The 25,032-nt window shown below is 32.6% G+C and overlaps 1 protein-coding gene across 1 annotated transcript in view; it reads right to left on the bottom strand.

Annotated features, from left to right (window-relative positions):
• Positions 1-19,128, bottom strand: part of LOC123717530 (neural/ectodermal development factor IMP-L2-like) — a 44,395-nt gene extending 25,267 nt beyond the window's left edge. The window contains exon 1 of the mRNA XM_045673576.1: positions 18,809-19,128. The gene's annotated coding sequence lies outside the window, so the exon portion shown is untranslated. The remainder of the gene's footprint in view (positions 1-18,808) is intronic.
• Between the last annotated feature and the right edge of the window lie 5,904 nt (positions 19,129-25,032).

Here is a 25,032-nt window from a genome sequence, read left to right as displayed (position 1 = left end):
TCTAGTTAAAATTTCGTTAAGACTTGGCAACTTAATACGTGTAAATCAGCCTTAAGAGAAGCAAACTCTAAATACAAATGCGCACATAAGCCATTTTTGCAAAACCTGGGATCAACTCGCACGCTTACCTTTCCTTAGCCTTTATTATAGAATAGGGTGGGCCTACGCGACGCCCAAAAAGGGCAGTCATCCCATCCCAATGACATCCACAGTTAGTGGATGCGTTGCCAGCCTTTAAGGGACAAGTATACACTTACTTTGAACAGTTGAAGGTCATATCTTTCAGGAAATCCCCCCGGAATCCGAAACCGGAATCGTTTCCACAGTTCGCCATTTAGCTTTATGGAAATGTATTATAAACTAATACATATACTACATTCCTAACAACCGTATCTATGACTAGACATTCTATATTCTATTAAATTTAAAAAAAAGTTATATTCAAACATAAGAAAACTTTTTCTGAGGAGAAAATAAAGCTTTTAAATTAGACCATTAAATCCAACAGGTGTACAAATTACGCTCGTAAAATTACCTTACAATCAGTTATTAAGTCATAAAATGCTTTTTTTATTATGTATAAATGATGTACGAGATATTTGTTGCTTTTGATTTTGAACTTTGTTTGTATACGAACAAGATAGATTTTATAATTAAAGTTTTTGTACTTACTGATTTTGTTAATGGATTAGAATAGTTTGGGTACAGGTATAATTATGTTAGAATAAATTTTTTGAAATAGTGTTGTAATCATATCGATAGGTGATAATAATAATAATACTTTTTTTACGCCACAGTAACACAAAACAGAAATAGAAAAAAAAGGATCAAATAAAAGAAGATGCTTCCAGACTACCGACATTTTAGCCTAACTTAAAACTACTCAATATAAAAATACATATAAGTCAAATTATCAAAGGTTTTTTGTCCTTAGACAATTAAGTCTTTAATCATATATATGTCTAACTTTTCTAAATGAAAATTCAGTTATGGTTTACTTTTGTATGCATAGTTATAATATATTCGTGTTTTTTTGTAGTACAAGTCAAAAATGACAAAACATTAAAGCAGTCGTAATACTGATTTACAACATTGTTCCCCGGGGCATGTGAAATTATCTTGTATGTACGATTCGTTCAATTATTGCAAAAAAGATAATATGTAGGTTTTTCTTACTAAGCGTACATACACTAACCACTTATAACCTGGCTAAGTTACGTGCCTATTCTCAAACACTAGTTTAACTCGAAATTTAAATTTAAAGTTTTTCCTTCAATTTAAAGTTTGAGGTATAAAAAAGTTTGTCGATATTATAGATATTCAACAACACTAAAGGAACTAAGTAATTACTGGAATACCAACCTAATTTTATTATTTTTCTCTGCTTTAAATGCTACTATTCAGATCTCCACGCTTTCATGTAAAAATTGGGGCTGTACCAATAATAGCCACATCCAAATAATCCAACGATTCCAAAACAATGTGCTAAGGGGAATAGACAATGCTCCCTTACGTTAAAAATCCTTTCTAGTAAATTATATTAGACTTAAATTACTTATATTATATTACGTATTTTTCTATGATGTCTGACTGAAGAGAATTACTAAATTAGAATTACTAATTTAGCCACAATCAATAATCAGTGAAAGCAATGAAAACATTTTTATATTACTCCAAACAAAAACATTAATTTTGGAATAAGCGAACAAGACGGTTCCCAGTTTATCCAGCAGATTATGCGACGCAAATGGAAATGGATAGGCCATACACTCCGAAGGGATCCCAATATTCCCAAGCTGGCGCTTGATTGGATCCCGCATGGAAAGCGGTAGTGTATCCGTCCCAGGAAAACCTGGCGTCATCAGTTGCAGATGAGGCAAAGAGAGTCGAAATGACTTGAAGTGATATCAGTGACTCAAGACCGAACGCGATGGACGCCCTCTGTCCCATCTAGGGTTTATGGGACATTAGGTCAAGAACGGTACTACTTTCGCTTCCAAGATTTCCAATAGTTTAGATAATTTCATAGTTTTGGTACTGATTTATATTTATACACAACTGGACAGACAAGCCTATTTAAATGAACCCATATTAAACTGTCTAGGAAGGGGTCAAGGAGTTCCACTCCTGCTGTTTTTACAAGAAACCACAATTCGAATAGTGCATTGCGGAACCTGGGGATGCCACGAAGGGATGAAACTCCAGCGTGCTTCCAGATGAGCGTGGTTTTAACGGGGATGACGGAATCAGGTTGTGTAGTTCCATAAAGCATTCTCCAGAGTGCAATCTGAGATATCTATAGAAGACTGAAAGGCAGGCAACTCAACGGCGATGGTCAAGACAAGAGTTGAGATCTAGACAAATAGACAAAAGAGAAGAAAGACATCTTTGTGGGCGATATTTATTTTCTTTGATTACCCCCCTTGATATAGAGTGTACTACCATTTTTTATCATAAAGTTATCAGTATACTTTCGATAACCATTTGCGCGTGTACCGCTGCTAAAATCAAAGTTTGTTGCCCTTTACAAGTACTAAATAAAACAAATGACGTAACAATTATTAAAAAAAGGTTTTATATCGAACTGGCCAGTATTGTATGACTCATCGCGAAAAAAGTAAAAAAAAAACATGGCTGCGCAAAAAAGGCGGGAATTCGAGACACCGAGCAGGTGTTCCATCGAAGGACGAGTGCCGATGAAAGTCGTTTTGTTGGAGATCCGTATGGTTTGAGGTATGAATTTTTAAATTATGTTTTCGCTAAAGAGCGTTTTTTATGAGACGATGTAACTTCATAATTAAAATTTACGACTTTTCTGGTCGCTATTCAATTAAATTGTATTTGATAATCTTGTATTTCATTATTTAGTAACCTATAAACGGCGGCTATATGGTACGGTTTTGACATTTGTATAGCCAACAACCATTGTAGCACATTTAATGACAACATATACCTGGAATATATTTTTCTATAACAGATATTTTTATGCCAAAACATAGCAATTATAGTATGGAATATTTTACGTCTATAAAATTCCATACAGAACCAAATGCGCTTATTGTAAAAAGCATTTCTTTCATACAAAAAGAGTATTTGTAATATGACGTAAGCCTCCAACCAGTTTTGGCGTGACCTTGTTGCTTTGTGGTCATCTTCGTTTTGTATGTCCGTCTGTGCAATATTATGTACCTAGACTTAGGGGTCTTCTTATACGATTCCAAAATATCAAAAAAGTTTTTTTTTTTTGTTAAAATATGTTTTTTTATTGTCTATGATCTTTCTTAAAATAAGGTATCATGTAAATTATTGATAATATCTACATATCTTATGCTAGAAATAGAACTGAAACTGTACTTCTATATAGTATCAGGAATAAGTGTTTTAACTTAAATAACGTAATTAGTTTATTTATTAGCTTTATTTTATAAGCTATTGATTAATATGTGTACAAAATTATTCTGTGAAATGTTAAAGGTGCTATAAATTAACTCTGCAGTAAATTTAAAACCACAACCTATTTTCCAACACAAGTAGCGTTATCATTTTCAAGTAGTAAGAAAAAACAACAATTTAAAAGCCCTTTGAATAATTTCTTGGAATTCAATTGAAGTTTGATTTCCTATGTACTTTTAATTATATTTAAATAAAACTTTGTGCACAGTCCCGAAGTGCTGTGTGACACGACAACCAACCGAATACCGTACTAGTCAATCTAAGTCGCGATTTTTTCTGTCAGAGCAAAAAATCCTTGTAAATGATGTAATACAATTTCTAAGAACTGTCAATCGGAATATTTCCATAAGTAATGCAAGGAAAAAGATTTTTTAGTTAATTAAAATAGTTAATTACTCTGGAAACAATACAGAACAATAAGGAGTTCCATCGAGTTGAAGTGAGAGTTTGGGGGCAGAAACAAGAGTATATGACTTTGTAAAGTGTATTGTAATCTTGACATACATCAACATCAGTGTTGTTGCCCTGGTAGCTTCAGCGTTCGATTCTCATCCCTGAGGTCGTAGTTTCGATGGCCTGCTGTGCACCAATGGATTTTCTTTTTATCTGCATATTTAACATACGCTCGAACGGTGAAGGAAAACATAGCGAGGAACCGGCTTGTCTTAGATCCAAAAATTCGTGTCAGGCACATAAGGCTGATCATCTACTTGCCTAATAGATTGACAAATGAAACTCTTCAGGGATTTTGTCCTATAATATAAGGAATAATAAATATTTATAATAAGCTCTAGATAATTCAGCCATTTGTGATAAGGGTTCGCTGTTGTATCTTTACCGTTCGATTAAAAGTGATATCAGTCAATGACGTCAGTGATCAGTGACAATTTTGCATGCACGTCATCAATTGAAGATTCGCATTATGTATGAAGTAACCTCTGAAAATGTGGAGTCAATAGGAATGATGACTCCCGTTCAAAGGCTAATTTATATAGATTTTGTTAACTAAAGCTTACTCCATAATTTATTATTGAATCTACTTATTTTGGTGCCCCTCCATTACTGGAGGTTGGCCGTCAGTCTCGTGAAGCGTGTCTTGTCCTGTGCGAAATGCAGAAACTCTTCCGCAGTCGCAATTCCCGACCGCTACCTATCGTTGCGAAGCCTTGATATTTTGTTCAACACGCCGTTTATCCTGGATTATACCCATAATAATTAATTATACCCATCATATAAATTAATTAAATAAACACGGCGCAGCACTTGGCCCAGGCACACAACCTATTATTTAATCACTCGGCTTTATTTGGACTAATATCTTGATGTAAATCATACAACATTTAGTTTACCCAATACATAGTATACTGTCGTAGATATTTTCAGTGAAAACGTGTCATTAATTAATCTTTTGCCATATCATACTAATATTCCAAATGGAAATGTTCACACTTATTGTAGAACAAAGTGCATTGAATACTATTAACACACTTGTTACACCGTTATTCAGCGCATGCGTACACTCGCATAGAAACAAGCATAAGTTTGTACTTTCGTTTTTATTCAAGAGACGACTTAAAATGTGAGATGAGACGCCATCTAGTTATAATATACACGTAATACAAGTTGTCATTGATAAAAAACATCAAAAATTATTTTGATTAGATACAATGAAACAAATACGTAATTGTAAGCGTAATTACAATTTTAATTGAAAACAATATTAAATAAATATATTTAATATTTTTATGTTAAGCTTAGTATCCCCTTATTAATATGATTTGCTTACTTAGCCTATCTTTTGAGTAGATACCTACCAACATATGGAACATTTTGCTATGCTACCCCACAGAGATTGATCGGTATTTCGGAATAAAAACCTAGTACTTAAAAATCAAATAATTTATATATATTATAGTTTCTAATCTCTCTATTAAAATCTTCGTCAGATTTTAAGAAATAAATAATAAAAAAAACTTGAACTGGTCAATTGATTTTCTGGTTTTGCGCTTAAAAACATATTTTTCCATTTTATTCATATATAAGATGGTAGTCTTTCTTCTATTTATTTGTTGGTAGAATCGACATACTACGTTATATACTATGTTATATGTATAAGTCTTTATATAAAAAATATGATATGCATATACTTACGAGGCTCATTTGTCACTTACTATCACTGATTTATAATTCAATCAAAAAGATCAGCTCATGGGCGTTACTTAGTTGCGTACAATTAGTAATTAAAACACTGAGTCATCCTGGCATTCCAGAAATCTATCAAATCATATTAAAGCGGTATGACGTTCCTTTACATAGAAATAACAAAATAGTTATTGTTCTTAAAGCACTGTCTTCTAAATTTACTTCTCTTTCAGATAGACTGTGTGTGTCACTTAAATAAAAAGAGTCAACTGCCTTTTAAAATTAAATTCCTTACATAACACAATATCTTTGACTTATAAAGAACATTTATCAGTCTGCGAGGCTGAAACATGCCTACTACATCTCATTCTACTAATAATAAATAAAGGATAATGAACCCGGGACGCATTTTTGTGTTCAATATATCAAAGGCTACAAGGTCACAATTGGTCACAACCCTTAGTATGACATTCAATCAGGAGGCAAGCAATTGGCAATCATCAGTGGATCGCACGCGGAGATCAGCAATTATATGCACTTGTTGCTAGCTGACGCTGCACAGAGTGGTGAAATAACAGAGATTAGATAAATATTGTGGTGAACAATATTTATCATCACCTGGGAATGACTTGACTAATTAATAGAGGGAATAGTTTCCATATATGGCACAGTTTGGTTCGGTTCTGTATAGTTTTATTAAAGAAAGATGTATCTGAGTAATTAAAAAAAAACTTTTACGTGTATCAATAACATTTCAAAGCCATACACCAGCATAACTACTAAATAATAGATAATGCTTCAAGATTTATTAAGACTGAACTGAAAGATACAAAAATGCCTTACACAGAAGACAAATTGTTAGTGTAACATTTATTTTATAATAACATCGTGGTTCAAGTCTGTAATTTAGTTCCATCAGCAAGAATTGTTTCGGCTTAGAAGGTAACATGCCGATCATTTACGAGCCTAAAGAAGGGGTTTCACTTCATCGCTAACGTCTAAGGTCAAAGGTGACGCCCTCGCGAGACCTCTGGCATTGAGAGTTTCCATTGGCGGTATCACTTAACAACAGGTGAGACTCCTGTCGGCTCCATCAAAATCTCATAGCTAATAACAAGTTAGAATTATCAATATCAAATAAATTAAAAGTCCATCTCTAGTTATTAATTTCGGCATAAGAGTGACTTTATATCCAGAATACATCTGAATATTAATACTCTGTGTTTCGCCAATTAATTGTTGAAGAGACGGCTTGGCGACAGTGCAGCGTGCAAGCTGCGCTCGCGTCATCATGACGCGGTCTTTATCCTTGCGTTATGCAACTTTCTGTTCACCATTCGGTAGAAGTTGTTGTAAATTCTTGATTGACAGTTTGTAAGTTAAAACCGGATGTGTTTAAACGCTTTGTGTTATTAAATTATTTAAAATAAAAGAAGTTTTTTAAATGGGAGTTAGAGTTAGAAAAGTAGAAAAATTTAACAGAATATCCTAAAGGATAATGTTACCATCATAAAACTGTAAATTTTGTTGAAACTTTAAGAAAGGAGAAAGAAACATTTATTCACACGCACACAAATGATTTAGCAAAGAAAGATAATACTAATATAAGAAAATATATAGTAGTAATAAAATAGATAGCTTTTATTAATATAATTAAGGTAACATTAAGCTTATGTTCTTATATTTAAAGTAGTAGTAGTAGCCAAATTCTTCCACTTGTCTCTTTTACAATTTCTTCCAATCTTTCCCCGCTATGTCTTTTATTTCATCTTCCCAGGTTTCTCGTGCGCGGGATGCCCACAGAAAGTCAGTTTTCTTCCCACAGGGTCATTTCAAATTAAGAATGTTTAAATGGCCCTATGGGACAGTGTTACCATTTTCGCTTTAAAATTAGACACTCAGTGCGCTCAGAATATTCAGTCAAGCTTTGTGACCACAGTAATAATTTTCAGTGAGAATTAGTATATAAAATCCAACCAAACAAAAAATTAACGAATGAATTCATTCCTAAAATTGAACATGAAATAATGTAAAATTCGTTAACATCAACTCAAAGACTGCTCGCCTGTCTGTCCCGCCTCTCAGAGTTTCCCCATAGATCATAGAGTATATCAATATATACTCTATGATCTATGAGGAAACTCTTTACTGCTTTATTAAGAAAACTTTCGTTCAACTGACTTTGTAAGTTCGACTACCACACAAAAGTATTTTAATATTTCGTGTTAATAATAACAATAAAGCCGGTGTAGTTCCAATCTTTACAAATGTTGTACAGTTTATATTTATTGTATACATATTTTTTGTTACTCGATATTTTCACTTCCTTTAGTACCATTGTACGCCACGCCATCACGGGTAGTTTGCTGCTAACGCTTCTATATTTTCTATCCCTTTAGGGCGCCCTCTTGTCCTTCTTCTTTTACCATATAGTTGTCGGTTAATACTGCTACTTTTAATGGCCCAGTAAATAGGCTATGTCTCTGTTACAACTTGATTACAATATAGATGAATATTGATATAATTTACAACAATGTTCCAACTTACCGTAACTTTGTTAATCATGCTCTTAATGAGGATTAAGATTATGTTTAGTTTTAGTTCTTATTTTTTTTTTGTTATTATTTGTTTATTTCATTTTTTAATAAGTGGGTTGCTACCTTGCTTATATTCTAATATAATTGATGTGTATGTGTGTAAAATTTGTGATGTCATATTTTAATGTATAATTTTATGCATGTGTTGGCTTCAGCGTGCGAGTCTTATCCCTTAGGTAGTAGGTTCGATCCCCGGCTGTGCACCATTTTTTTTCTATGTGCGCATTTAACATCAGCTCGAACGGTGAAGAAAAACATCTTGAAGAATCCAGTTGCTTTAGACCCAAAAAGTCGACGGCGTGCGTCAGGCACAGAAGGCTGATCACCTACTTTCAATCTCAGTCATGGAGATCCAGCGACTACCCCCTACCTCTTTATAATATGAGCCTAGATAAAGGAATAAATTACGTAAGCGGTAAGATAATACTGAAACGTGATAATATGCCATTAAATGAATCTTCATTCGCGACCATGTATCTACATGGTCGCGTGATTTATGAGTCATTGATTAATAACCAATACGCAAGTCATAAAAACGTGCGGCAAGAATTTTTAACAAAACCAGTTGATTCGGTTTGGTTTGGTTTCGATATAATCGATTTGAATAATGAGCATTACTACAGTTATTTTAATTTAATATTATGGAATATATGCTCTCATTTAGAGGCTTCGTCTTTAACCGATTTAAATTAATATATTCATCAAAAATCTTAAACAATATCATCTCAAACTATCCTTTGCTGAAACGTAAAGTATTCTTATCTTATAACAGTAGTTTAATTATAAAATTGTATGTGTTAAGTAGTGTTAATATGTCAATTGGAAGAGTCTAGCTAGACATTCTTTTAAACTAAACATATTTTTTACTACGTATAATATAGTTGGGTATAGTTGTTTCTTTTCTTCTATATACCTTTATATAATTAATATCATTCTCTAATATGTAAGAAATAATGTACTAATAATGGTTAAGAACATAAAAATATATATAAGCGTGAAGTAATCAATCGCCAGGAATTTATGACGGAAACATCTAGTCTAGATTTAATAGTGTGAATGTCTTCCTTAATTCCTACGATAAAGATACGGAAGGAATTATATCTACAACTTATCATAACAAAAGATTAAATTGGGATTTAAACTTTAAAATAAATTAATATAATGTCTCCCAGAGACAGATAGTTCAAAAAAATAATATCCCAAGTACCTCTAATGTAGTATACGTTAGAGGAAAATAATTGTTTTTAATGTTGAGGATAATTCTTCTACCTCGTTATTAGCTGTACTCATATATATACCCTTCAATCAGCGTTTCATTTTTTATTGTTGTTTTTTTTATATTATCGTTGAGTATTTTTTGTGTTTATTTAGTTATTCGCTCAACGAATCAATACAACGAGGATATGCTTCCAGCATTAAAAGTACACTGCCGCGTAAACCAATTTTGGGCTCCCCAAAAAAGGTGCATAGAAGAAATAGGTGCGGTAGTACGAAGAGAATGGAGAAAGAAAGCCATGGCCAGAGTCACTTGCAAAAAGCTGGAGGTGGCCTTTACTCGCGAAAGGATTCCGAACGACGGTATCGAATTAAGCTAGGATAACAAGATATATAAAATAATGTATAAAATGTAAAAAATCTAAGCTGTATATGTCTTTTTGTCATAATTGGAAATTAAACGAGCTTTATTATTTTTATTATTACTACTTAGGTATGAACTTCTTGTACATTATCCTCAGTAGGTATTTCTTTTATTTCCATGCTAGGATTGCATGCAAGATCGCTTGTTAGTGATATAGCTAACCTATTTTTTATACATAAATTTTAAGGTGACTTGTAATTAATTAAGTAATTATTAATTGTTAGATGAAATAAGTGACACTCTCATGTACTGTTGACAAGTATTTAAAAAAAACAGCTTATAACATCCGTTACGTTATGTAGATGAATGTAGAATAACAATACTTGTTACCATGGTTACGATCGTATTCTAATGTATTTATAAGTCCTAAAACAACATGTCTGTTAAAATATACAAGATGACAATTTTACACACATACACATCTATTATATTAGAAAATAAAATTCAAACTAACAAGAAAATAAATAAGTAACCACAATATAAAAAACAACTAAATAGAAATTTAAACGTTAAAAGTTACGGTAAGTATGCAGATTGGGAAATATGTAAAAAAATGGTAACCATGGTAACAAATACTTTATGTTTAGGTTTTATAAGGTTGGCAATATTGCATTATCGGGACATGCGGCAAATTCTTATTTTGAACCATATGGCACACATAGGCTCACCAGATTATGAGTTTAGAAAATAATTATGGACAAACATAAATTGCAAACAAACAGCGTATCGAATTCACGGAATTGCAATTGTCCTACATACATTTATATCAATCGCTGTCGTGTGCCGCTCTTGTAAGCATAACTGAAAAATTATTGTGTAAGGTTTTCTTTAATACGGAGAATTGAAATGTGCATTTCAACCTATTTTCCTTACCATATCAACATTACCATTATCCAACTGCACCGTTCTAACAAAAGTACTCATCATTATTTTCATCACAGTGTAAACACGATTTGAAAGAAAGAGACGGAAGAGTGTTATACTGATTTACGTAAGGGTTTGACATTCCATAATCGTATCGAGCTGTTTGGTATCTCAACAATTAAATGTTCTGTCATTAATACTTTTGTATAAATATAAATTGGTTGATTTATTTAAGCAGACAAGTGAATATGCAGTCAAAATCTCTTATAACGACATCGAAGGGACTACCGGTCGTAAAAACCGATAGTCATAACAGCCGATGACGTTAGTATTAACTAATACAATAGAATTCAGCCGGGATTGATTTGGGCCAATATAACGGGTATGTTGTTGTAAATGATGTTGTGGGGTTTTGACTGTATTTACAATATTGTTATCGATACAATATTGTCCTAAACATTATATTAGTAGGTTAGCTCTAAGTGCGGACATTAACCAGAATCACAAGTACTTATGTAATAAAAAACAATAAATATGTATTGATCCGTCACTATAATTTCAATAGTCGACTCTCGACTAGTCGAATTAAAAATATAAAACAAAATAAATTCTTCGATACAAAAAATACATAGTCATCTCTAACTTTGCCTGATTTCGATTATAATAATCTTGGCGAGTATTATGGATCCAACATATTTGAATTACAGCACATTAGTTTGGCCGTGATCACATCTTACGTGATCTTCAGGCATATGTGTATGCCACAGCACTAGAGGAGGACGCGCGGTTGAAATCATGAATTTTGGTAGCCCTCTTAGCATTAGTATCATAATATATTATTATGAACATAATGCCATAGGGACCAAACTTTTAAAATTAATGAAAATTTTCTATTGAAATGAAACTTCTTTATCGGCCTTGGAAAAAAAATCACCGTCACATTTTTCGGTTACGCGTCAGATTTTTCCGTTACGCGCCATATTTTCCTCATCCCTACCACGGTTGATTCGAAGATATTCGAATCGAACGGTAATAACGATATATTACAATTAATGAAATTCTGTAATAATCTTAGTAGTAATAAAGTCAAATGAAATAATTGTATTATTTGTATTCATGTCTATGATAATAAAAGGCTTTTGTTAAACTTTATCTAATTTAACTTAATTTAACCAATTTCTGTAAAGTTGCATATAGTAGATGATTTTTAGAAAAATAAGGTCATAAACAAATTTCACTTCTTACGTGTGTACACTAGTACACGCACACATTTTTTAATTTTAAATTTTAATTGTTAGTATTACTATGTAGGTTACGAATATTTGTGTTTTGGATATAAATATTTATATTAGAATATATAAAGATCCGATCCTGAATAATAGGCCTAGAAGCTCAGAAGGTTCATGGGATTTCGCAGGCTTCACGGAGCGACCTCACTACTCCGAGAATTTCAGTTCGTCAGGAAGCCCCAGCACCGCTTTCCAGGAATACATGAGTGACTGATTTGTATTCAGAAACGCTCGAAGTGGAACTTGCTTACGTTTTACTAGTTTACGGTAAGTGATGGAAATCCTAACTTGAGTGAGACTAAGCGAATCCGCCCCACCAATACGGACAGTAATGAAACTAAATTTACAGATAATGTGATGTAATTTTTAACAATTACATGGTTTTGTATTTGAAATTATTTTCTAACACAACACGTTTCTTTGCAATTTTGAAAACGTTTGAACATGTTTTTGAAGAATGCATTATTTGCATTTGAATGCATATTTTGTAAAAAACGAATGCAAATAAATAGTAATTACATCGCGAAGTTTGACAAGAATAATGATTCTTAATATGATTTTGCTGGCTTGACCGCGACTCGGCTTAGTCCAGACTTGGACTGTCTTACAATAAACCTAATATTTAATATTTCTTATCGCTAAGTATGACTTCCGTATGTCAAATCCACGACGTTTTTTACTCAGAGTTTTTACCCTTTAAGGCTTAATGGTTGTTTATAAAATGAATCTATTTCCTACGATAATATATATATATAAATACGATTCAACGTTTGAGACTACATAGTAATTTCTATGTATATTAAAAATTTAAAGAGAAAAGTATACAGGCATTTAAGAAGGATCCTTCAATTAAAATTACATCACACTATCTAGATGACAACTACATAAAATAAGTGACACGCATCAAGGCATATGACCTTATTATGTGACGTCAATTAATTGGTAGCATAGTGCAGCAGTCTGTGATTTCATTGTTACTGCTATTTTTCACAGGATATCTGTTCTTCCTTGGTTTTATTGATAACCTATATTTAATAGACTATTAATAAAAAAATACATTTAATATTAATATACAACGTTTTATTGTATAAAAATAATTGCAAACTAGTTTAAAAAATAAAATAAATTGTATAAAAGACGCCACGTGGCGCATGCATGTCCTTAACTGCGACATGAAAACGTGTTATACAGTAATGAGATGTGAAATTGATATACAAACCCATTACACGCAATACATTGTAAGTATAAAAATATTCAAAGTAAGTATAAAAGTATTCAATATCTAGAAACTCTTCACGTTCACTTTTAACCATTTCAAGTGTGTATTGTATTAGTTATAACTGATATACGGTTTATATTCTGCCAATAAGTACAATGAATTGACTTCCGCCAATTTTGACTTTACATATCAAATTATTATCCTAATACCAAACCTAGTTTTAGCTGGTTAACCCCTGTGACAAATGCAATGCTGTGGTAAGCTCTAGCATGTGCGGTCAATGAACCGCGCACAATTCAGTTCAAGGTTGTTCTGACTTCATGCGGTCGGGCTATATTAAAAGTTCTCCATGCGTTCTGTGGTCCTCGAGCTGGTTTGCAAAGACCATCTAGTATTATTATTGACTTCGTAAAATCGTTTCCCATGTAAAAATTATATTTATTAAGTAATTGTCCTCTTCGAATATGTGTGATGGAAGTATTTAATTAATTTCATATGTTAACGCGAAAGTTATCTGCCCCAGTTTTCCAGACGTCGAAAAGCCTTGTATCTATATCATAGAGAATAAGAAATAGATTGTTGTTGCTCGCGTCATCAAGTACAGTTGTTGCATCAGACAGATGCGATAATGCGACTACTTTTCTTGTTTTTTATAAATCTAACTGTACGTTATAACGTCTATAAAGTAGTATGGCGTTTTAGCTTCAGAGGACTACAGAAAAATAGCATGTTGTCTATTAAATGATGAGGGAAGAAGGTTAAATGTGAAATTAATGAACGTAGAAATATCGCTTTTAATTTAACTGTTGTGTTTGGTTAAAATCTACAGAAAATATAAGTTAAGTTTTACCAGAACTAAAGTTTGATAATAATTTCACAAAATAGAGAAGCGCATAGTAATACTTGGAATACTATGCGTATATGATATATAAATTCCTATATCGACTAAGCAGACAGGAGCGATATATGTTTCAAACATATATAAGTGATTGAATCTATAATTCAATCACGTTATCATGTTATGTTAATTTGTTTCAATAGACACCGTCTTGATATGCTTTAAGAAATAGAGTCTTCCAAACTGATCGAATCGATTTTAGAACCGCGTTGTACCAAATATAAACATATACAGACTATGTGTTGCGAAGCAACATCCGATATAAGTATTTGCTTTATTTAAATCAAGTCAGTATAAGAACAGTTTAATAATATAGTTTTTTAAGAATTTTAACGCGTGACTTGCCTTGAACGTGGAGGCTATAAATCAATACTATAAATGACGTTTGTTTTAATCCATTGGAAACAGAGGTATTTTATATCTCGGGGATTTTATATAACTTGTATTAAATTCTTAACAATTAAAAAAGTACAAGAAAGTTAATCGTCAATTGTTTCTTGTTCGTTCTACGCCCCTTGACAGTTGACGTTTGCAATGTGTTACTTAAATTGATATATGATATTTTGATGTTGGATAGATTAAAAGAAATATCTGCCAACGACGGATTGTTAGTGCTGCATATGAACTACGCTAGTTAAATGACTATGTAGTAAAAGTAATGAATTCGCACTTAAATCTGCTAAAGTATTTGTATATTGTTTTACAATAGTAAACAATTTAAGATGTTACCTGACATGAGATGTTCTGGACACTCATCGGCGACAGTGTGTCTGATAAGATGTAGAATTTTACAACCGAAAATTGTTTTGTTTTAAGTACACAGTTACAGTAGACCACTTCTCGGTTATCCGTGAAAAAGCTTTTGTGTTTTTCACATAAAAGAAATGACATTATTCATTCTAATATTTAAAAAAGAAGCGCTACAATCCTTTTAGGTCGGGGCTTCAGATTCTTATATCTGTTTCGTCATAATTGAAAATTGATGATCAGCCAAGCTTGACTCGACTTTTTGGGTCTAACGGATGCCGGTTTCGTCTCGATCTTTCGCCGTAAGAGCGAACGTTAAACACATAGAAAGTCAAGTGCACCCGGGGCTCGAATTAACGAGTTCAGGATTCTGAGTCACAAGTAAGATAGGCCAACAATAGTCCAATAAGATTTAAATACAAACATATAATAGTAAGTAAACGTTAATCATACACATTTTTATGTATGAAAACTTGTATGTATGTACTATGGACTCATTTTCCGCACTTAGACGACCAATTGTGCCCTGGCCATTTAGCCAGCCTAGCTCCTTTCAGAAGCTAAGATGTTTCTTGGACACTTCGCAGTGCACGCGACCTCACAGCTCCGAAGATTTTTGTTTTTTGGGAAGCCACAGCCACGCATTCCAGGGGGTGGTTGACGGATTCCTCTACGCTGAAACAGTCTCTGCATAAGACTGTCTATCGCATCAAAGATAATCAGATGTTTATTAGTGGCTCGTAATTGTCTTTATTGTTTAAAACAACGCATGTCACGTTTAGGTGTCCAAAATTAAACCACGCTGAATATGCTTGAATCAGTATTTCAGTTCAATCAATGAGTGCCTAATATTCATGAATAATCATCATTCTAGCTAAATTCAACCTGTGTGAGAGAATAGCTATAACGTGGTATTTTACGGGCTACTGTATCGTATCTAAGCATCGCTTTACTAAGCTAAGTCCTGCACAAGAAGTAAGAATAGACTTGCTTTTCCAGATTTCAGACTTAAAACTGCTAACTCATTTATGGGGAAATGTATACAGATATATAACAAAATTGCAGATCATGTAACCAAACTTCCGCTACATAAGTTCAAGCCTTACATCAAGGAATCCCTAAATAAAAAATGGATCAAGATAACAATGTGTGATCACTAATGCCGCTATAAGATAGTGAGATGGCGTAAATTGACATGCATAAGTGTACAAATTGTACCTAGATGAATTAGTTTATTGATTTTTATTTTTGAAACGTGCAATGAGACATATAGCTTTTAACGTTAATTGCACTTTCAATGCCCTGCGGTTTCACTCGCGTAGACACCAATCTCGTGGTATTGGAAAGTCGGACTATAGATATTGTTATCATGAAAGTTTTATTTTACTTAGATTTCTTAGTTTTTAACTACTTCCTTCCAGATTATTGGATACACACTTACATGCATAATCTAATCAATGTACAGATTTTACTTTAGAACGAATATATATACAATACATTTTTAAATTCGTAACATTATTTACGTAGAATGACCGACATTTACCTAAATTTTAAAACACTATACTACCAGGAATTTGTTAAAATTAAAAACAAATATTAAAAATGCAAAACTTGCTTCTATTATATTAGAGGAGAGATTTATTTGTAGAACTTAAGTGTCGTAGTTTTTTTGTGTATTGGAAATTGCAAAATAAATTCACGTTTTTGTGTTCCGGCTCGGGATAGACCAACATACAATTGTATGTTGGTCTATCTCGGACAATTGCCCATGGGCCATTTTTTTTATTTTTGTAGATATTGATATGTTCTATAAAATATGCAACTTTTCGCAACTTATACAAAATTTTCGTTCTATCGTCAATAGTTTCCACAGCGCACGCGATAACAGTTTTTTATGTATAATTTTTCACGCTTTGGGTTATATTATTGCATTTTTATCAGGGATCCCTATTTTTTTAAAATGTAATATAGCTTATGCGTCAGTGTCAGTTAGTGAAAATGCAGCTTTCTAAAGGTTAATTTTATTTGAAAACAGTCCGGTAGTTTTTCTGTAAAAACATTACAAACAGACATACAAATATACAAATGTAGGGAACATCTTTATAATGTTAGTAAAGATTACGGAGCAAAATTAATACAAAGCTTTTTGAAACATATCAAAAAATGTATCACAAATATCGCATGCCTAAATTAACAAAGCATTATTACGTAGGTAACACTGAATATGTTTAGAACTAACTGGCCAGTTAGAAACATTGCTGATGCAATCTTTTTTGAATTTCAATTTTAGAATTCTTTGATAACCTAATGTAGTATATTGCATTAATTTGACATTTGTTTTTGCGAATTGGCGGCAAATCTAAAACTTGTTATACGTGAAAATGAACCTAACGCGAGAAAATTTTCGGACAATGATTTATTATGACTTTCGTTGTGGGCTTACTCAACAACAAAGCTATGATAGGCTGCGATTAGCTTTTCTTTATGAAGCCCCATCTCATGCCACTATTTACAATTGGTTTAACGAGTTAAGCGTGGACGTTGCAATCTCAATGATGATCCGCGTGAGGGACGTCCTTTAACAGCAACTACTAAAGATAACATCAGTGCTGACGTGCGACGAGAGGAAGATAAGAGATTGACCTATCAGCAGTTACGGGCAAGCCTAGGCATTGGTATGAGTCAAGTTCAAAAAATATTACACGAACAATTAGAGGTTAGCTTTGTACCAGATTATTTCCCCATACTTGAACGGACGACGACCAGAAAAACCTTCGCATTGACTGGTGTCGCCAAATGTTAAATAAGTTCAACGGCGGTGACCCAAATCCTGTACTTGATATCACCACAGGTGATGAAAGCTGGATATATAGCTACGAACCCGAAACCAAAAGACAATCAGCTCAGTGGGTGATTCTTTTCGAGGATCGGCTAACTAAGACAAAGAAAGGAAGAAGTCAAGGAAAAAAGATGATTGCCTCATTCTTTGTTCGGAAATATCGTTTCGCGAATGCGACGATGTGTAGAGAGGAACGGAGATTACTTGCTGCTGGACTGTCCGGCATATGGGGCATCCAGGTACGAACTACAGCAGAAAACAAACGAGGCTCTGACTAAAGCTCTGATACACCCCCAGGCCCGAGTACAATGTAACTGGAGAATCGATGCGAACGGATAGTTCAGCAACTTCAAGTAAGAATTAATAGTTAAACAGTCTTGCAGCCTTCGACACCAGGTGGGTCGGCATCCCGTCCCAGCAAATTGAAGTACGTATATGTCTTTAATAAAGTCTCTTCCATGGTAGGGAAGTAAATTAATTTTAAAACGGCCAAATTTTATTGGGTTTAAATAAGGAAGTAAAATTGTACAGCCACTAGAAACTTTTGTTTCCGCCTTTACTTGTCTAATATTTAGATAAGAGATCTCCATCTCTATCTATATCCATTGAAGATAACAGACTGACAGAAATAAAGCCTTAAAACAATTAAACCTATTAACCAACCGGCTGTACAAATGATCTACGCAGTTATCAGTACGGCGAAGACAAACTTCGTAAGGATGCTGAGATGTCTTAGACCCAAAAACACGTAAACAGAAAGATAATCCTTGCCTATAAAATATTCTTGGCTTCATATGCAGAAATTTGAAGCCGAGACTCATAATGTAGCGGCTCTGGATTGTCATATGGACCGAACTTAGTGCCGGTATGACACCAAATGCCTGTTTGACTTATAAAACACAGAATTTTCATAGATTCTAAACTACAGTTACAAATTACGTATGGAATATTTTAAAGTTTAATCTAAAAGTAAGTGGCCCCTTCGCTGTCAGATTATCTACTATAGCGACGTTGTATATATATATATGTGTATAGTGGACTGTTCTGCGAATTTAAATATAATAACTTGTTTTGTTACTTTCATATATCGGAAAGGGATTAATAAAAAAATTAAAACTTACCTGAAAAACACGTGGTCAATTCTTCTAAAACTGCACAAATGTTACTTTATACTAAAATACAGATAATATTGTATTCGAATTATTAGCATTTTGTGTTTTAAAAAAGAATTTACAGTCCACTCCACGTGGTCAAAGAAACTGGCACAATCACAAAAAAACCGCGCCGATTTCGAAAATGGAACGTTCCCGTTGGAACAAAATAGTGATGTCCGGATGAACTTATCGATATTTTTTTCCAAATGCACGCTTATTGCGTGCGCAACGTCGAATGTCACGTTTGAAACTGGTGGTACCTTTATCAGTTACATTTCAAGCTTAACTTAAAGAATGTACATTATAGTGCTGCAAGTCGAGTCATATCGATATCTGATTGCATCAGCATTCTTGTTAAGAAACAGCATTTCACTACTTGTGGTATGAATTGAAGATACGTTAATGTAATGTAACGGTCACAGATTGGAATTAAATATATAATGTGTGATAACACGTTTTAATGTGTGAGTCTAAATTTTTGATACAAAATTGAGGTTGATGTATAAAAGTCATACGCTATAGATAATTATTTATTATAATTGTAAGTAAAAGTATAAAACAACGGACATCTCTAAGACTTCTATATTCATTCACTATATCAAGGATTGGGATAATGTCACTTATTTATCATCAAGTGTACGGAGGCCGCATTATGCCGGGCATATGATACAACTCGAATGTTTACAAAAATAATAAATGCCATCTACTTAGAAGCAATTGATATATCGTTTACGTTTAAGATAATTATGAATTAGGTTGATTGCCCCAACCTTTAAAGTTGTAAAATAAATTAAATAAATGTTACCTGTCCACATCGTATCCCTAACTTTCTTACTAACTACTTACTGACGTGAGACTTATCTTAAATTATCGTGATTTATGTGTCTTTTTACTTTCTATTTTTAATGTATCATCTTTTTAGTTCATTTTTTGATCGCTCGAAAACGATAAGGCCACCAGATGCCCTCCTTTTGATTTAATTATGTTCAATTTTTTATTTTATTGTAGTGTAACGAAGTGATAATAAATAAATAAATGTAATATGAAATATAAGAATTATATTTAAATTTCGGATTGTCACATTTGTCCCTCTCTATGTCTGGAGATCCATAATCTCTCCCCTCTCTCTTTGAAAATTTAAGGTCCTTTAAGAAAAGGCTACCAATTCTTAAAATAAGTAACGCACTCGCGAGCTCTCTGACATATCAATGTCAAGTTCTCTCTGACATACCTATTTACACTATCAAGTGTGCAAAGGCATATCACTTAACTTCAGATGTTCTTTTAAAAATGCAATAGAATTGTAATACTACTATGCAGCTTGAAGTAATGTGGGTTTCATAATTATTATACAGAAACGAGAATTAAAAACCTTTTACTTTCCAGTAAAATATAATACTTTAAAATTTACTTGTAAAAATCCCTAAAACCTAATCTTCTATTTATGGTAAGTAGTATTATATTTAAAGTATAACTCGAAATTCCTTCAATTACAGATATATATAGACCTTTTTCGCGGCTTTCAACTATAGAAAAATCAACGACTCGTACAAACTACAGCTAGAATTTATCAGTCTCTGGAAGCCCTTAGGACCCATCATGATTAGGAAATACTAAATCGTCGTGTTCCGTTCCAAAGCCGATAGTTTCATGACGACATCAGCTACAATAATTCGAAGCGCTCAAATGTGACCTTCAATTTACTACGCTATGTTATTAGAATTATTTATGCATATAACTCTTAATGCATTCAATATAAAACATAAAGCTAAATCTAGTTAGATCATATAAGTAGTGTTGATATTTTTTTCATTATGTCGTCATATTTTAATCAACAAAGCAATAATAACGCTTTTGAAGATATGATTTTCTTATTCGTACAAACATATAGAAAACTATAGATATATATATAATCACTAAAGAAATTCACGATTAGTGAATTACATTTTATCGATATTAATCCGGCACCTCACTAACGATCAGGTAAAGAGGGTGTGTCATGAATCGTGGTGATATAATATTATCATACAGATAAGAATGTATGCGTATTAAAATGAACTGAACGTAAAATATATTAATGAACCGCCATTGACACATCTCTATTACGAGTTACATATAATTAAACAAGTTTTAATTTTACAAGGCTCGCACATCATATTAATATTATATACTGAAGGGTATTTATTACAATATATATAATTATCATAATTATAATATGAACAGTATTTCTTACATTGATTTAAACAAAAAAAAATCACGTTTGCCTACTTAAAATATTAAATTAAAATTAATCGATGAAGAACCGTCAAAGCAAGACAACATAATTTATGTATACATTGGAAAATATACCAAATGAAAAAGCTATATAAAGGTGTAATTAACGAAGATTCAAAGTAGTAATTAAATAATCTTGCTTATGTAATTTATCTCACCAAGATGATGGACGTCTTATCTAATTTCGTAAATTATCATGTTTATCATTGCTTAGCTATTAATTTGGTATTTTCGGAACGTGAGGAAAAACCCAATTACAATCAATTTTCCTCTAGATTTTTGTTTGTGTTTGACTACAAGTGCTTGCCACTTTTAGTACTGTCGCGGGTTATGTCCCACGGCATAAAATTTTTGTTTTGTAGAGTTGTATTTTTCAATTGAAAATTAAATACAAAGGAAAAACAGTGTAATACGAAGCCTTACAAAAATAATAGATGCAGTAATACACTCAAAAAAAAACGTTAAAGTTATGCTTCTTTGGCGTAACAAGATAAACATCTTTTCAAAAATGTTATTCTACGTTAGTAGAAAAAACACTAATAGAAAATACTAAAACGTTGGCTATAGCTAACATCAGGGTGTCGGTTTTTGTGACGGAGTGCACACACATGTACTCTCATCATTTTGCCTACCGCGCCAAAAGAAGCATAACTTCAACGTTAGGGTGGACATAGGCCGCACATCACTCACGTATGTGATGACAGATGGTTAAAAAGAATCGGAATTAGTGGGAAGAAAAGAGACGCCCACCAGAAACCTGGGCAGATGAAATAAAAGAGAACTGGGGAAAATTGGGAAATAATAGCGAAGACACTCGCCGTGTGATTTTAAATAAAATCATAAACATAAACTTACGTCATACTTGTTATAGCATATACCCAAAGTTATGGGACATGATGAGGAAGTACCTTAAATATCGTAGATAGGTTAATTTACTATAAGAAGACTTTATGTTATTTTTAAAAGTTAGTAATTCTGCATTCAAAGACTTTCTAAAAATTACTTTGTCTGGGAATCGAACCGACTTAAATGTAAAAAATAACACCCCTACTTTTATGATGCCAATCGAAAGAATGGCCAAAAAGTAATAACTCTTCTTAAGTAACATAGTAATTTAAAAGAAAGGAACAGCGCAACCTTAATCATTTTAATCAAATTAAAAACAAAAATGAAATTGCCGTAGTCAAGTGGGTATTTTTTATTTATTGTAATAATTTACATTTAAATAAATGCTCAAAATGTGATCCCACTTGTCTTACAAAATTCGCCAATCAATGATTCCGCTGCCTGTTGATTTTCTTATCATTTTATGGTGAATACTCGATATGATATGGCACAATTCGGTTTATAAGTCTTTATAGCTATAATTGCAGGTTTAAAAAAACCAGAGGCGATGCAATCTTTCTGTACGTATATAATTCGTGATAAAAAATTTTATAGGGAAGTAAGTGTTCAGCCTCCTACCCCCAACATACGCCGTCGACTTTTTGGGTCGAACGCATGACAGTTGTCTCACGATATTTCCAAAGACTGTATGTGCAAATGTTAAAGACCCAAATAGATAAAACAGTCCATTGGTGCACCGGCCAAGGATCGAACCTACGACATCAGGGATGTCTGTCGCACGCCGAAGCCGCTTCTCACTCGACAGGGCCAATAGACTCCTGATACAAATAAAATTAAATAGATTACAGTGCAATAACAAGGAGTGAAGTGAAGTAAAAGGGAAACTTTTCCTAACGTAAGACTCCATTAAGAGTTTACATGACAATACTCATGGCCCATTAAATGAATTTACATTGATTTGTTACTTATCCACTAATTGTCCGAGATTCGGGACTAATAAATACGATGTGGACTAGAAAGCAAACAAAAGTATAATTGAGAAAATCTTCAGCTCTTAACAAACAAGAAGTCTGATCTGCTGAAGTTTCAGTGGATGATATTAGATGCTACGAAATGTATCATTTCCCACGTTTTTTTAAAGCTCGGGATAAAGGTTACGATTTTAAAACATAATATATGTTACCTTAACTGAAATGATATAGTACGATTTCCTGTTAACTTAACTAATAAAACAGACAAACACAGAAAATTAACATAGCCGTTTAAGTACTAATTAACATAGTTATTGATTTCATAGTTTTATAAAAGTACTTTAGAATTAATAACATAAACACAATTAACCCTGTGAAGTTTAGCGAGTTCGTGGCACGTGCGGGAATAAATAACCAAAGAGGAGATATTTGATGTCAAAGTGGCCAATACGATAAAACGTTAATTTTAAATGGACCTAATACAACAATTTATTTTTTCACTTAATAAAAAGGTGATATATTTACAAAAACACACCTCAGATTCTTTTAACAAACTACGTTATGATTCAAAGCTGCCAAAACGCCGCGTCATGTTTGTAGAACAATGTCGAATTTGAAAAAAAACATAATCCACTTTTTATCATATTTGGATACTACATTGATTATTACGGTTACATTAAAAAATCCCCAGGTGTTTTAAATTTCCTACTCTCGTAGAAGCATGTGATTTTAAGTTTTTTATTTTGTTTCAAAGCAAATTTCATAATTACAGAATATGAATTAGAACATGATTATATTATTTTGAAATGGCTGCCCTGTAAAGTTTACTCTTTGTCAGATCCGTCACTATTCCACGACTATGACGAACGTTTCGCCTAAATATGTTTTTACTTAGCCTACCATAGCTACATACTAAGATATGGAACAATTTGATATGCTACCCTATAAAGACTGTTCGCTTTTCTGGAATACAAACATAAATACTTAATTTTTAAGTACTTTAATATTCTTCCAATTTTTCTCTAAAAAGTTCAAAGTATATAAACAAACAAAGTAATAAATAAAATTACTCGAATTAGTCCAGCCGTCATCGAGTTTTGCGCTTAGCATATATTTATTTATTATTATTCTTTCAGCGCGTTTTTTAGCATAAACATCGATTAATGATTAATTTATAATTAAAAATTTAGCTGATAAATTTCAATAAAATAAATTTAGCTGTATCTCTAGAACGAACTTGTTTAATACAAACAAATTCGTTCCAAATCCTTCACAATTAAAACTACCGCCTACGTAAAATGTTGAATGCCAAATCCCTTTCAACCTAAAATTTGATCTAGGTTCACTAAACTTTGGTGAGTGTGATAGAATATCTAAAATCTAATTAGGATAAGCTAGGATTACTTGTGATTTGCGTAAGCATATATCTATATATTCTAACATCAATTCGTTATGCATTTAAACAATAAGATAATATTGACGAATTAAAAGATATCTAAGTTCGATTTGAAATTATAACGCTCATTATTTAGTGCCTGACATACTCCATGCTTCCAATTACATTACATGTAATTATAGACTATGGGCTTTCCTTCAGGATTTTGAAGTCCGTTAAAATTTATTTAAAGCTAATTACACGATATTGAACAAAAAAGTTTATTCCACGTCTTAGTTTACGTGTAGTTTATACATTTATTGAAATACTTTATTTATTATATGATAATTCATAGTACAGCTACTTATTTGTTAACATGAGTTTGTATTGTTATAAGCGCCACCTATTGGCCTGAAGTGGTTATGAAATAAATAGTTATTGAAATATTTTCAACGTAATGTAATTTACAGATTTCAAGAGGTAACCAAAGGAATCTTGGAATATTCATAAGTAACATAGTGTGGAGTAAGACAAAGGACGCACTTTATATCTCAAAGTCTATGTATGAAGTTTTACAGCCGCTTTTAAAAAAATCAGCCTAATTAAACTATTTTAACAATTCGTCTCCTGTAAAATTGTATAAATGCTGTAATAAAAAGAAAAATAACAGTATTTAACACTGAATTAGTTAGATAAAACACTTATGTTGGTTAAACTTAAGTTAA

The sequence above is a fragment of the Pieris brassicae genome, chromosome 12 (assembly GCF_905147105.1).
Source record: "Pieris brassicae chromosome 12, ilPieBrab1.1, whole genome shotgun sequence".
NCBI classification, from domain to species: domain Eukaryota; kingdom Metazoa; phylum Arthropoda; class Insecta; order Lepidoptera; family Pieridae; genus Pieris; species Pieris brassicae.
Note: the sequence above shows the minus strand (reverse complement) of the source record. Positions and strands in the feature narration are given on the sequence as shown.